The sequence below is a fragment of the Ptychodera flava genome, chromosome 15 (assembly GCF_041260155.1).
Source record: "Ptychodera flava strain L36383 chromosome 15, AS_Pfla_20210202, whole genome shotgun sequence".
Lineage (NCBI taxonomy): Eukaryota > Metazoa > Hemichordata > Enteropneusta > Ptychoderidae > Ptychodera > Ptychodera flava.
The window spans coordinates 15,497,501-15,510,955 of record NC_091942.1 but is presented as its reverse complement, the minus strand read 5'-3'; the positions used below and the strand labels follow the sequence as shown (position 1 = coordinate 15,510,955).

The 13,455-nt window shown below is 38.2% G+C and overlaps 1 non-coding gene across 1 annotated transcript; it reads right to left on the bottom strand.

Annotated features, from left to right (window-relative positions):
* Positions 1-437: 437 nt before the first annotated feature.
* On the bottom strand, positions 438-509 carry Trnad-guc (transfer RNA aspartic acid (anticodon GUC)). Its single transcript has one exon. It is a non-coding gene; the product is annotated as a tRNA-Asp (tRNA).
* Between the last annotated feature and the right edge of the window lie 12,946 nt (positions 510-13,455).

The following is a 13,455-nucleotide window of genomic DNA, read 5'->3' as shown; positions in this document are numbered from 1 at the left end:
ATATAAGTTAGTAAGTACTATATCCGACTGTTTGAAACATTATTTCTCTGAAATATAAACTGAAAAAAGAAGACAACGTGTCCAAAAAATGACAATAGTACAACGGTATGTTGAGCCATTTCTAGGACATTTTGTTTAGTTACTCTGTGCCCAGATCCTAGATAACGTCTTTGCTCTCTGCCTATGCTGATCAGTGTTCGTTCATTTTCCACCGCAGACCATGTTTCGATCGAGCGACACTGCGTCGTCATCGGAGCTCGGACACGGAAACTAAATTTCTGTCAATTGTGCAGCGTGCTCAGAAGGTTATATCTGATTGGTCGATTGTCAATATTCACAGCAACTTGGGGAGTCTGTTTATATATCTTTCTTTGTTTTTCAACAGAGCGAACCATGAACAATGATAACCTAAAGCTGATATAAAATAACAAAATAACCTCCCCGACGGGGAATTGAACCCCGGTCTTCCGCGTGACAGGCGGAGATACTCACCACTATACTATCGAGGAACTGACAGTTTTATCTTGCTTTTGCTTTTCAACTATCAAATAGACAAATATCTGGTACAGCGTACATTACATTTTTTTTGTATGCAATGTCGGCAGAATAGCTGTATACACAAATACTTGCTATGTTATAAGGATAAGTGATTAAGACAATCAAAAACGAATGTTCGCTTTTCATCTCGTCTTGCGGCCGGCCCTTGCTTTTAACGCAGTACTTTTCCTTGTTCGTTTATAAGTATAGACTTCGCCATTTCTTGTTTCTTCATCGACAGATAAACAAACCTCGGACACGCAGTCTGACTGTCGCGATGCTGCCATGTTTTCCACACGCATCACAAAATATTTTGTCGTGGTTCATGTGTTTACGGTTACCTTTTTTCAAGTATTTGCTGGTCAGGAGAAATTCTCTTCCTGTAGGTTATTTTCAATGAAATTCACAATTTTTAATTTTTGGCATCGCGTATTATTTGTCAGTTCACAGAACTACCAATGCATTGACAGTGCTCCGCCAACGGTAGGCTACGCTCAATCTGTAGCTCAGATGTAGAGATGGCGACTTTTCCACCTTTGTGATATAGGCCTATTTGCTTTTTTCGTCGGCTGACGGTCGCTACGCCGGCTAACTAGAACAGGAAAGAACAAGGAAAAAGTATAGAAACGTCGCCATCCCTACACATTAATGAGATTGTGCCGCGATAAAATAACCATTTCTCAAATTCACTCATTCAAAATTAAAGCTCCATCAGATGCATAAAATTTGACTTAGTTTACGTCGCTTCTGTTTGTAAAACACAATTATTAGTTCTGCGTCCAAAGTAATGTCGAAATGTGTTCTACTTGTTAATCCAGTCAGTGTCTATAATGTCCGATGTATTTAATTTAGTTGTTAATAAATTGAATTCTTGACCGAATAAGGACCAGAATTCATTCGTTAACGATATTGCACATTATAGAAATAACGGACTCCGCGCTGACCATTAACGTTTATTTGTGGGCAAGGGCGAGAGGAAAGCCAAAAATTAACGGCAAAATATTATCTAAAAATGGCGCCATGAGTAGCTTACGGACCGGAAGTACAAAGTATGCAGGTTACAGGGCAGTGGCAGACGACAGCGTTGTCACGATTTTGAATAATGTTGTACGTCGTTGGTGAGAGATTCACAAAAGACTGTCGAATTTTCCAAATAACAAGTGAACATAGGCCACTTGGAACATATCGCCAATTTTTCCTGATTGATATCTTCTCCGGAGCAGAAGTTGGAAAATATTGGCAGTGAAAGTCGCCACGAAGTTCTTGTTAGAGTCGCGGAATGATACATGGCCACGAAGTAGGATAGTCACTGATGCAATTAAAATAACCATTCGATGTTTTCAGTGTGAATTTAACGCATTTTGTGGCCATGAGAGAAAAAGAATCTCACACACAAAGAACCTGGGATCAGATTTCTCACACTCTTGGGGATATTTTGTCTTGGGACAAATATCCCCAAGTTGTGAGAGAAGTCTGATTCCAGGTCCTTGGGGTGTGAGATTCTATTACTCTCTGACTTGACGATGTGTAGGAAGTGTGTGAACAAATCTCGTCGTATTTCTGCCTGCTTCTAATTTTAAACTCTACAACGCCTCGGCCTGTTGCTATGGCTTCAGAATGTCAGTAGGAAAGAAGCCCGCCAACGCAACACGCAATGCGGTATGGGTTTCGATATAAGAGATTTTCAATCATCGACAGCTATGTATTTCCAAGCAACGCAGTATACAATGGTGAAACCCCGACAAATAACAAGCAATTAATGGATTTCGCTTTGAGTCGTGACGCTTCGCAGTTTTGCCCTCGCAGCTATGTGTTTTTGAAAGATTGTATAGATCGTCAGCAAGATTTACAGTCATCCTTCACCGAAACTGGTTTTTAAATAAATATCGGAAATGTGCTGTTTTGAAGACCTCAGTCTTCGCTGAGAGGTCGCCATGGTATGGTTCCCGTATGACCAAGAAGAGGGGTTATGTTAGATGCGAGAGAGTCGAATGTTACAAGACGTTTCCTTTGATTTCTTTACCATTTAGACTTACTCCAGCCAACTGTTGTTAAGGTAGAACGCACCTCGGGGACGGAAATTCGGGTTTTCAAATTTTGTCAATTTTCTTCTCACCTACCACTTGTGGGGGGGGGGTCATTTTTAAGCTCCTGGCGAAAGAAAAGTTTTTACCGTCTTAGTTTTTCGAAAATCCATAATTTTATTTTTTCCCATAGAGTTAACACAGGGATGGCGGCCATTTTGAATTTCAAATATCGAGAAATTGCAAGCTATTTGTCTCTCTGGTACCAAAGTTTGCTCGGATGCCCCTGATTTTTATTCTTGCTTCGGTAAGAGAATTGTTGAAAGTTTCACTGAGGAAAGTTTGAGCAAAAGTTTAAGTCTTTCACTTTCGAGGTGCATATTACCTTAAGAAATGTACACTTAAGCTTTAGTCGCACATGTTAAAGATGACGACTGCAGTCCTTAAGGATAAGGGACTAAACAGAAATAATGGGAGGGGCATAGGGTCGCTATTTTTAGAGCAAGCAGTTTTGAGAGGTCATGAAATTTTGCACCTGCATTCGGGGGTCTCCCTTTTTGCACAGCCATGCGAAGGCAAGATGCGGCCAATATGGCCCAAATGATGGCTTCCAGGTCGAAAATTTCAAAAGACTTTCCCCTAGTAATAATAATAATAACAAGGGCAGTATTGCTGAAGGCAATGAGTACTGGGCGTGATAGAGTAATTTTGAGGACAATATATACTACTATTCAAATATGGTCTTGAATTTCCTCCTGTCAATGAGGCATTTGATTAACTGGTTATTAAACGAAGCAATGGCATGACAACGGCAAAATATGTCTAGCAACTTTTGTGGAGTTTGAGGCAGGGGTTCTTTATTTATAGCGGGAATTGCTTAAACTCCTTAAATATTCAAATTACAGCAAATTTCTTTTGTTCTCGATGGTAGATGTCTAATATTTAGATGGGCATATTTAGATTTCTACCCTATAGTTATCCCTATATACCAAAAATCGGACATCCAGCTCTATTGGCTTGCTCAGAATTAGATATGTGCATAATTATGAGGTACAATATGTGGTGTCATAAGGTGTCCCATCATACCATTATGAAGGATGTAGCACTTGTGGTTACTGAGTTGTGGACAAATATATATATTTGAGGTCAAAGGTCATTGAGGTCACGTCACATTTTGTCATAATAATTGTATTGCTAAGTTATTCCTATATACCAAAAATCAGACCTCTAGCTCTATTGGCGCGCTCAAAATTAGATATGAGCATAATTAATGAGTACAATATGTGGCATCATAAGGTGTCCTTATCATACCAAATATGAAAGGTTAGCACTTGTGGTTACTGAGTTGTGGACAATAATGTATATTTGAGGTCAAAGGTCACCAAGGTCACATGATATTTTGTCAAAATGTCTGAGATATCTGCGTGAACCGATGGACTCACTGATGCACTCACTGACGGATATGAGCCAATCTATAAGCCCCCTGGACTTTATCCGTGGGGACAAAAAAACTGTGTCACTGCATCCTTTAGGCAATATGAATACGATGAGAAACTAAATTTTTATTTTTCTTGGCATCATACATGCGAGTCTATGGAGAACTGCCTTATACATGGGAGTCTATGGAGGTGTAAACTAAAAAGTCCTCTAACACGGCCAAATTTGATAGCATTGTGAAACAAATCGACGTGCATCTGTATGGGGTTGGGTACTGTAGGCGTGAACGGACGGACGGACGCACGGACATGACCAAACCTATAAGTCCCCTCGGACTTCGTCCGTGGTGATTAAAAACAACGCAACAGTTATTACAGCTACACCGGCGGTAGGTTCATATCCAGAGCCCCGTACGGTCTGCCGCCGTCGCTTGAAAACAATCTCATGCACCCGGCCATATGGGCAGCTGGCCGGATCACAGTCGCTCGAGAGCTATTCAGCTCTGGGACTATTCGCCCCATAGACGAGTATACAGAAGCGAGGTATTTCTCGCTTCTGTATACTCGTCTATGGGGCGAATAGTCCCAGAGCTGAATAGCTCTCGAGCGACTGTGGCCGGATGCATGACTTCCCGGAGAAGGCGAGCTGTCACGTTCAAGCTCAGGATTATTTGTCGATCAAATTTCAGTAAATTTACCTTACCTAGATGAAATTTTGTCTATAGGCTGAAATTTCGCCGAAGTTTGACAAAATTACATCGATTTTTCAGGTTCATATGCGACATTTTTGAGTTTTGAGTGCAGACAGAAATAAGTTTTGAGGCAACATGGCTGCGACCCCATGTTGACCCCTAGCCCTGCGTACGATGCTATGTGCTACAGCTAACACACAGCATCGTACGCAGGGCCAGCGAGAGTTGCCGACATCGACGGTTATTTACGAGAAGTGAATAAAAGACTGTCATTTTTGGAAGCGATCGAGTAGCTGAGGTAGGCTGGGATACGACTTGGGCCCAAGAACGCTGAATTTCGGCAGTAATTTGGCTTTTTACGTCAAGTCCCAAAATGGATTTGAAGTCACCGACCCAACGTACGGGTCTTTGCAGGGCTGTGGTGTGCGGGGCGGTTAGCTGTAGCGGAACACACAGCATCGTACGCAGGGCTAGTTGACCCCAAGTGAAAATGTGTTCGCGATCAAATCTTCCTATATTTTTTTCAGAATTTTCAACAAAATCATTGCTTCTTACATCTTTTGTAAAATATAAAATACTAAAATAAAACTGCGATGTGCCATGTCTCCAGATTTCTAAAATATCGTTCGTTGACCGTTCGACGCAAACTTGTGACGCAGTTGAAATTCAATACTGACCGCCAAATAAATGAGACGAGATCAGTCTAGACATCCTCCAAATTATCCAACCATTCGCATTGGAGTTCAGCTCGCTTAGAGTATCATAACATTTTTCGGCCTTTTAGATCGACCCTAATATCTCCCATTTAGGAAATAAATACACAAGCTACCTCGACAAAACTTCGTGCACATCACCATCCAAGACCAAACGCACTACAAATCTGTCTTGACGTCATCATCTCCTTACATGGTAATCGGCATACCGTATTTTTTAGCAAAGGGACACAGAATACGTCGGAGTATTCAGTTTCAAAACGTATTACATTGTGTGATGTTGTCAAAAAAAAGTCATGTTACTGCAGTGGTATAAATTACAAAACACAAAAGTTCAAATCAGTTTATTTTGGACTGGCTTTACCCAACATTTCATATTGTTTCTTATGCCAGATTTGACCACGTGCTTACTGGCGACCCCTTTTCATGCAAATTTTGTGTCAAATGATGTGTTCCCCTGGAAAAACAAACGTACGATTTCTAAATGAAGGAGGCGAAATTTGCCCTCAAGACTCGAAACCACCCCTTATGGGGTGTACCTAGCTATTTTTAACGAGCTTCTCGAATCTGCAGCTCTATTTCGAAATGATGGTCTGGTTTTCTCAGCTCAAGGATAAGTGTTCTCCATCGCTGTGGGCGTTACTATTCTCAACGGGGGTACAGTTTCCAGTCGTAATGTTTTTCATTGTGTCCGGGATATAAAACCTTTCCTTTTCAAACTTTCTCTTTGATTAACACTAATCCACATCTTGTCAGTGATTAAACATGTTTCAAGTTTAAATGTTAAATTCTGGTCTCGAGCCCTCCTGTTCGACCAAACCGAAATTACCCCTCCCACTTTGGCTCGTCCAGTGGGTGTAGCAAGGGTCGTGCCATCGCCTAGTAAACGGAGGGTGCATTAATTGTTGCATTTCGATGCACATTTTGATTATATTCAGAAGATTTTGTGGCAAAAACTCAGATAGAGAAGCATTTATATTCACATCTCACTTATTCAAGACTGGCTGAGAGCAGCACTTCCATTCAGTTAACATCATTACGCCATTTATTATGCCAAGAAAGATGAAGCCAATACATTTTGCCCTCCCTGGTCTCAGCCAGAAATGGTTATACCTTACAGTTTTTCCCACGGAATGAAAACAAATGTACTTGGGCTGAGGCCCAAGTGACAAATAATCACAATTCACACCAAACTGGCAATATACATGCATTGATAGGTGTTTGACGATGAGGGGTAAATACAATTGACTATAATATGGTGGTTACAAGTGCAAAAAAGCGCAAAGAAAATTTGATTTTTGAGTATCAATGAATTTCAAAACTAGCTATATCTGTGCATTTATTGGTCTTTTACAATTGATAGAAATATAAATGACCAGAATAGGGTTGTTACAAGTGTGTACAAGAAATTTGATATTCGAAATTCATATAAAATGTTTATTAACTATGCATGGCAGGTTATGAAAAAACTATACACATTAATATACAAATCTAGATATATCTGTGTACTTTTAGATGTTTGACAATTGATATAAACCTATTTATCTGTAATTAGGTAATTGAAAGAGCAGATGTGAACAACACATATGATACTTGAGTTTCACCCCAAAATATCCACTTGAAGCCAAATTATATAAATGTCTTGTGGTATACTATTAACAATTTTGCTCTTTTAACTAGCTGTATCTGTGCATTTATATGCATATATTGTTAATTATATCATACCAGTAAATTGATGGCGCTAATTCGGCGATCCGATTGGTCCAGACGTGAAAAGAACCATGGTACCTTCGCGATATACCACGGTTGGCACACGCGTGAGCTTACGACAAGAGCAAAATTCGTTCCATGCCAGAATTTCAATATACTGACACTAGATTTTGACCAGTTCTACATGCATGGGCGATAGCAAGTGCATACATGTCGCGAACCGGACAAAATCTCTTGGTATACCGTCGCTGGATGTCCTTTATTGCTTAAATATTGACTTTTAGGCTGTAATAATTTTCTTGACAAATAATAATAGTGCTCTCTGTACAACTGCAAGCAAAATTGTAAGTGGAGGCAGACATTACAGCTATTGTGTCTTTTAATTTTGAGTCGCCAAATGTATTTCAAGTAGTTTATAGAATTATTTATTATGAAATGTGATCCCTGTTTTCATCGAATTAATTGATTAAAACCTTGCATAATAGTAAAGGTTAAAGAGTATTCTTTGAAAGGTCAATGGTCAAAAGAAAAATTATCATATCAATTTAGATATCATTGATATGGACTGTGACACACAAGGAGAGGGTCACTGTTTTTTGTGCATGTAAATTTGGGAGATTCACTATTTTCCGTGCAAACACTTAAAGGCTTACTCTTTTTTGTGCAGCATGGTTTGAAAACACTGGTCCTTGCCCTGCAATTTTTGTCCAGTTCCACTTTTTAATAAAAACTATGCTCTGTTTCTTTATAACTGTCGTGGCAATAGCCGTTCTAAAAATAAAAGTAATCATTGAGAAGACAAGGTAAGTTTTTAAGGAATAAACTAATTGACAATCAGAATATTGCAGCTTAGCCGAGATCTTTGATCCCAGCCTTGTTCGCTGTAACTAAAGATGCATGCCCATTAGGCTGCATTCACAAAAACCTCTGAAGGGAGATTCTAAAACAAATCTCAGGTTTTCTCAAATACCCCCGTAACAAAATCACAATGCGCTCATGTCCCCCTCCTGACTTGCTGTAATTTCGAAGTGCCCCCCCCCCCTCAAAAGAAGGCAAAATGTGTTCGAAATAGTACTTCGTCCAACAATATCAAATCATAATACATGGGAATCTATTGGGCAAACTATTAACATTTTCCCCATAAAAAGCAAGCTATATCTCTACAGTTATATTCATGTAAATGTACTTTGCTTGAAGTGGCAGGTAAAAAGTGCATGTGTGTAAAAAATTGATTTTTTAATTTCATCCATAATGTTGATTCTCCTATACATGGTCATACATGAGAAAACTGTGAATACGTATTTTCCAATGTAAAGCTAGCATTAAGAGGTTTGATAACTGATATAAATGTACATGATTAGCATGGGGTGTTTACAAGAGCTAATGTATACAAGAAATTTAATATTTGAATTTCACTGAAAATATTGATTCACTGTACATGGTAGTGTATGACAAAACTGTTAATAATTTTTTTCAATATAAAACTATTAATATCTAGTGCATTTGCAGACGTTGGATAATTGACATAACTGTACGTGATTAGAATAGGGTGGTTACAAGTGCATATGTGTTCAAGAAATTTTATTTTGAAGTTCGATCAAAATGTCTTTCCACTATACATGGGAGTCTATAACAAAACTGTGAAAATTTTTTGCAATATTTGTGCATATAGACCCTAGATAATTGACATACTTGTACTTGATTATAATAGTTGGGTTTCAAGTTGATACAAATGTCTTTGATGCAAATAGGGTGTTCTAATACGGCGATTTCAATCGGGTTCATACTCACAACATACGGTATCCAGTCACCAAGCGGGGAAGCAACAGACAGAACCACTTGGCCAAATAAACATTATCCAGTGGATACACCAAACAAAATCACCCAAAAATTAGCCAAACTTCAGCTCAAATTGACAACTCAACAATCATTTCATATCAATCAGAGACAGTTTTGTTTCGAGTCCCCCTTTAAGTTCACCAATCCTTTCAAGTGCCCCCAACATACTCTTGATGTTTTCAAGTCTCGAGTTAATCCCCCCCCCCCACGCCAGAGGTGTTTGTTAAAGCAGCCTTATCACATTTTAAAGGTATGATTGATGCTATATTATGGGGATTTTTCCAGTGAAGTTTCCAACCGCAGTTATCGCGACTGTCTTCCAAGGGTAATGCGGAAGGCGGGATGAGAAGACGTAGAGAGAAGGTTATAATATGGCATCGCGGAAGCCCTACGATTTGAAACGTTGATGCAGTGAGCATACAGTGCTCACTCGCTTTAAGTTAATGAATATCGTGTGAAACCCACATATACTCCATCGACGCTTTTCGACAGCAATATATTTTTCAAACACTCGATGTTGCTTTTTGTAGTCATCGCGAAGAGAGGATACATTTCGTCGATGTTAAGTGTGCACTGATCTAAATAATCATTTAATTTCAAAGATGATATCCCAACTCGTTGTTGTGCAACATAACATCATGGAATTATAAAAACAATGGACTACATGTAGCAAGTAAGGTTCTAACTTATTGAGTGTGATTATTCCATTCGTAGGTGTCGAATGTCCACTGAAAAAGAGCGCGTTTTATGACCATAGGGTGTTTACACGTCTACGCCAACAATTGAGTTCGACATGATGTGTGGTGCATTCAAGGAGCCACGTAAATCTCTTACGCCTGCTGAAGCTTCATTATTATTCACGGAAATGAAGTCAGAATTATGTGCATGTGAAAAATAATGTGAAGTCAACTTCACGTTGTGAATAAATTTCTCTCGTCATCCGCAGATATATCCGTAGCCTTTCTATCTAAATAGTTCAATATAATTAAGTGCGCTGACTTATAAGTGTTTTGACGGAAAGGCTCTTTATGCTCGATATCAAATTGACAAATGTGTTTCGAAAAGAACAAATATAATTCAATTGCCTGTCTGGTGTCTGCCTATGTGAAGATTTTCCAGTGAATATTCATAAACAAACTAAAGAAACAATGTCTATGATAGTGGCGGGGTTGCTGTTTTTGCATTTTTTTCGGCAGCCTACTGTAGTATAGTCCAAATATCAGGAAGTGGTGGGTGTGTTTTAGTGGTGGGTGTGTTTTATTTTTCTCGGAAAACAAAGAAATGGCCTTCTCAATATTACAGTTATTATATGATGAGTGGATTTAGATTAAAGGAGACGCCTAAATTTGTCTTGGCAATTTCGTCATGGAAAATTGGAACAAACGTACAGTGAAAAGAACAGCTGCTGCGGGTAAAATCTGTAATTAGCAATTTGGGTTCCCACTATGTATGTTCTGTTGTCAATTAGTTTCTTGCGCTTCTCCAATGTCACAAGTTGTAATGCAAAATACTTAATTTATAAGCCTTAATGTGTAAAGATGCCCGATGTCATTGATGATAACTGCATTTAGTCAGGATTAGAATTCGCTCGTCAAGAAAAGCTTTGCATTATGTGCACTATGCATTATGTTGATATCACTTATCGATGTCGGTCTCTGGGAACTCGCTTGATTGAGAGAAGCACTTGCGAATTTAACCGTCTAGAGTAGAGAATTCGGGACAGGACGCAGTTGATCGGGCTTTATTATCGTCATGTGGCAGTTACAGTGCTAATATTGGTATGTGATGGTTCTTATCGAAACTTTTTACTCTATCTCTATCTACGAGAAGTTTTTCATTGTATTTAGATTCAAGTGATTAGAAAAACTTTTCAGATCACAAGAAAACTAATAATTGTCGATTGGTTAAAGGCAATATAATACTTTCGTTTCAGAGCACCTCACAGAAATATCATAATTGGACACAAAAACTTATTTAACCTGTAGTATATACATCCGTTACACCTTTCAATCTCAGGATCAGCATCCTGCGTAATGAAGCATTTACGGCCTAAGTTCATATCGGTGGCCCGCACAATCTATATTGGGGATCTTTCAGTTATTACTTGGGGTGAGCCGGGGAAAGCTAGCGGTGGGCAATCATGTAAAAAATGATCCTCCCCTAGTACCTATATCGAAAGTGTGGCCATCTCCGTTTTTCCAATTTTAAAACATTACCCCTACCATCGTTTCAAATTTGATACTTGAAATACGAGTTGACATTGCCAGAACTGCTTCGCTTCGTAAAATCACATGTTTACCCTATGATCATATCTCTTCATTTGTGGCCCTGTGATTCATTCTTTGGAATTTGACTTCATATTCATGATACATATTTCTTGCTCTTACAAAAAAGGATACAACTTTTGTAATTAACCTAAATGGAGCACATGCTACCTGTTTATATGTGTTGGACTCCTATGTGTAGTGAATGGATAGCTTAGGACAAAATTCCAGCATCACCTTTGTTGTACAAATATCTACTTCTCATCTGCATGTACACTCATATCAGTTATCTAGCATATATAAATGCACAGATATACCAAGTATGAGGGAATGGTTAATAGTTGTGCTTTAGATTTCCATGAGTTCTGAAGTAACATTTTTTAGTTAAATTCAAATTTCACATTTGTTGAGTGCATATGCACTTCTAACTACCCTAACTAGTCAAGTCAATTCATATCAATAATCAAGAATATATAAAAGCACAGATATCAATTATATTGGTTTTCTTACAGGCGCCTGTCTATTATATAGTAAGCTAAATCTGTGCATTGACATATGCCTGACATCTTATATAAATGTAGTTGACTAGAGTGGGTTGTTCAGAAGTGCAATTATATTCGACTTATGTGAAATTTGACTTGCGCCCAAACGTCAGTTTAGTTTGTTTTTCTGAAACGTCATTAATTTTTCCGTCGAAGCCGGAGTATAGTGAACTGGCATTTTCAACAAAACTGCATTTCTAACCAGCTTAACATAGTCAAGCAAATTCAAATCTGTGCATAAATGAACGGATTTCGTTTGCTTTGAAGTAGGGAGAATTTACATTTTGGATGTGATTTGATTAAATTTCTTGCACAAATATGCACTTTTAGTATCCTTTTCTAGTCAAGTACATTTATATTTGAAACGAGCATAGCATGACGGTAACATATTATATGTGCAAACAGACTTTATTAGCCCAAACTTGGGGGATGTGTGAGTGGATGTATGTATGTATGTATGTATGTATGTATGTATGTATGTATGTATGTATGTATGTATGTATGTATGTATGTATGTATGTATGTATGTATGTATGTATGATATATGTATGTATGTATGTATGTATGTATGTATGTATGTATGTATGTATGTGTGTATGTGTGTGTGTGTATATATATATATATATATATATATATATATATATATATATACATATATACCATGGTATATATATATATATATATATATATATATATATATATATATATATATATATAATACTATATATATATATATATATACCATCCCGTAGACAGAGAGAATACCACTGGATTAGACAGTTAGGTACCGCAATGCCTTATGGTTGTAATGACAACATCAAAGATATAGGCAATCTCTCAAGTCCTGGTTGTTCAGAAGTGAATGTGATGGGCCTATTTGAGTCTTCTGTCCGTAGAAGACGTAGTCATGGACATAGGCGTTACCATCGGCCTAAATTGGATACATCAGCTACATCCAATTGCCATGACAAATTTCATGAACTGCTTCTTTTATTGCAGAAGCCTTTAGGTCTCCATCACATTCGTACTTCATTATTTGCTCTTTCCATCAAGGACTTGAGAAGGTTGCATGTCTATGCATTGGGATTGTCTTTGACAGATCCGAACAAACAACCGTACAGACTGGTTAGTATTATTGCTGACATTGCACTATACAGACTATACAAGCCTGTTCGTGCTGAACTATGACTGATGATCATCGTCATTTCATACATCTTCCATTTACTAACAAAGGAATTGATGCCATTAATATCAGCAATATACTACACAACAAAAAGGTTACATCAACTATACCTGTATACTTTAAGAACCAGTCTGTACCTATTCTGTCATATCAATACACCAAGACAATTTCCAATAAAATATTCAATTACAATAAGGCATTGCGGCACTTAAAAATTGATGAATTCCTTCAAACACCAGCATCCTGTGACTGCTCTACATCTCCCTTCAAATATACTCCAGTTGGCCATGTCATCACTGGTGATCTGAACTTGGTTGAACATCACCACCTTCGTAAGATATTATCTTGTGGACCCAAGTTCAGAGAACCTTGCAGGATCAACTGGAACCATAATTTTAAGATCATTATGGACTCAGTTGAAGATTATGCCAGGAAATGGGCTAAAAGGGAGGATGTAGAGTTGGACACACTGTCAGAATGGGTCAAATCTGTGAGGAAAATAGTGCGTGGCCGTA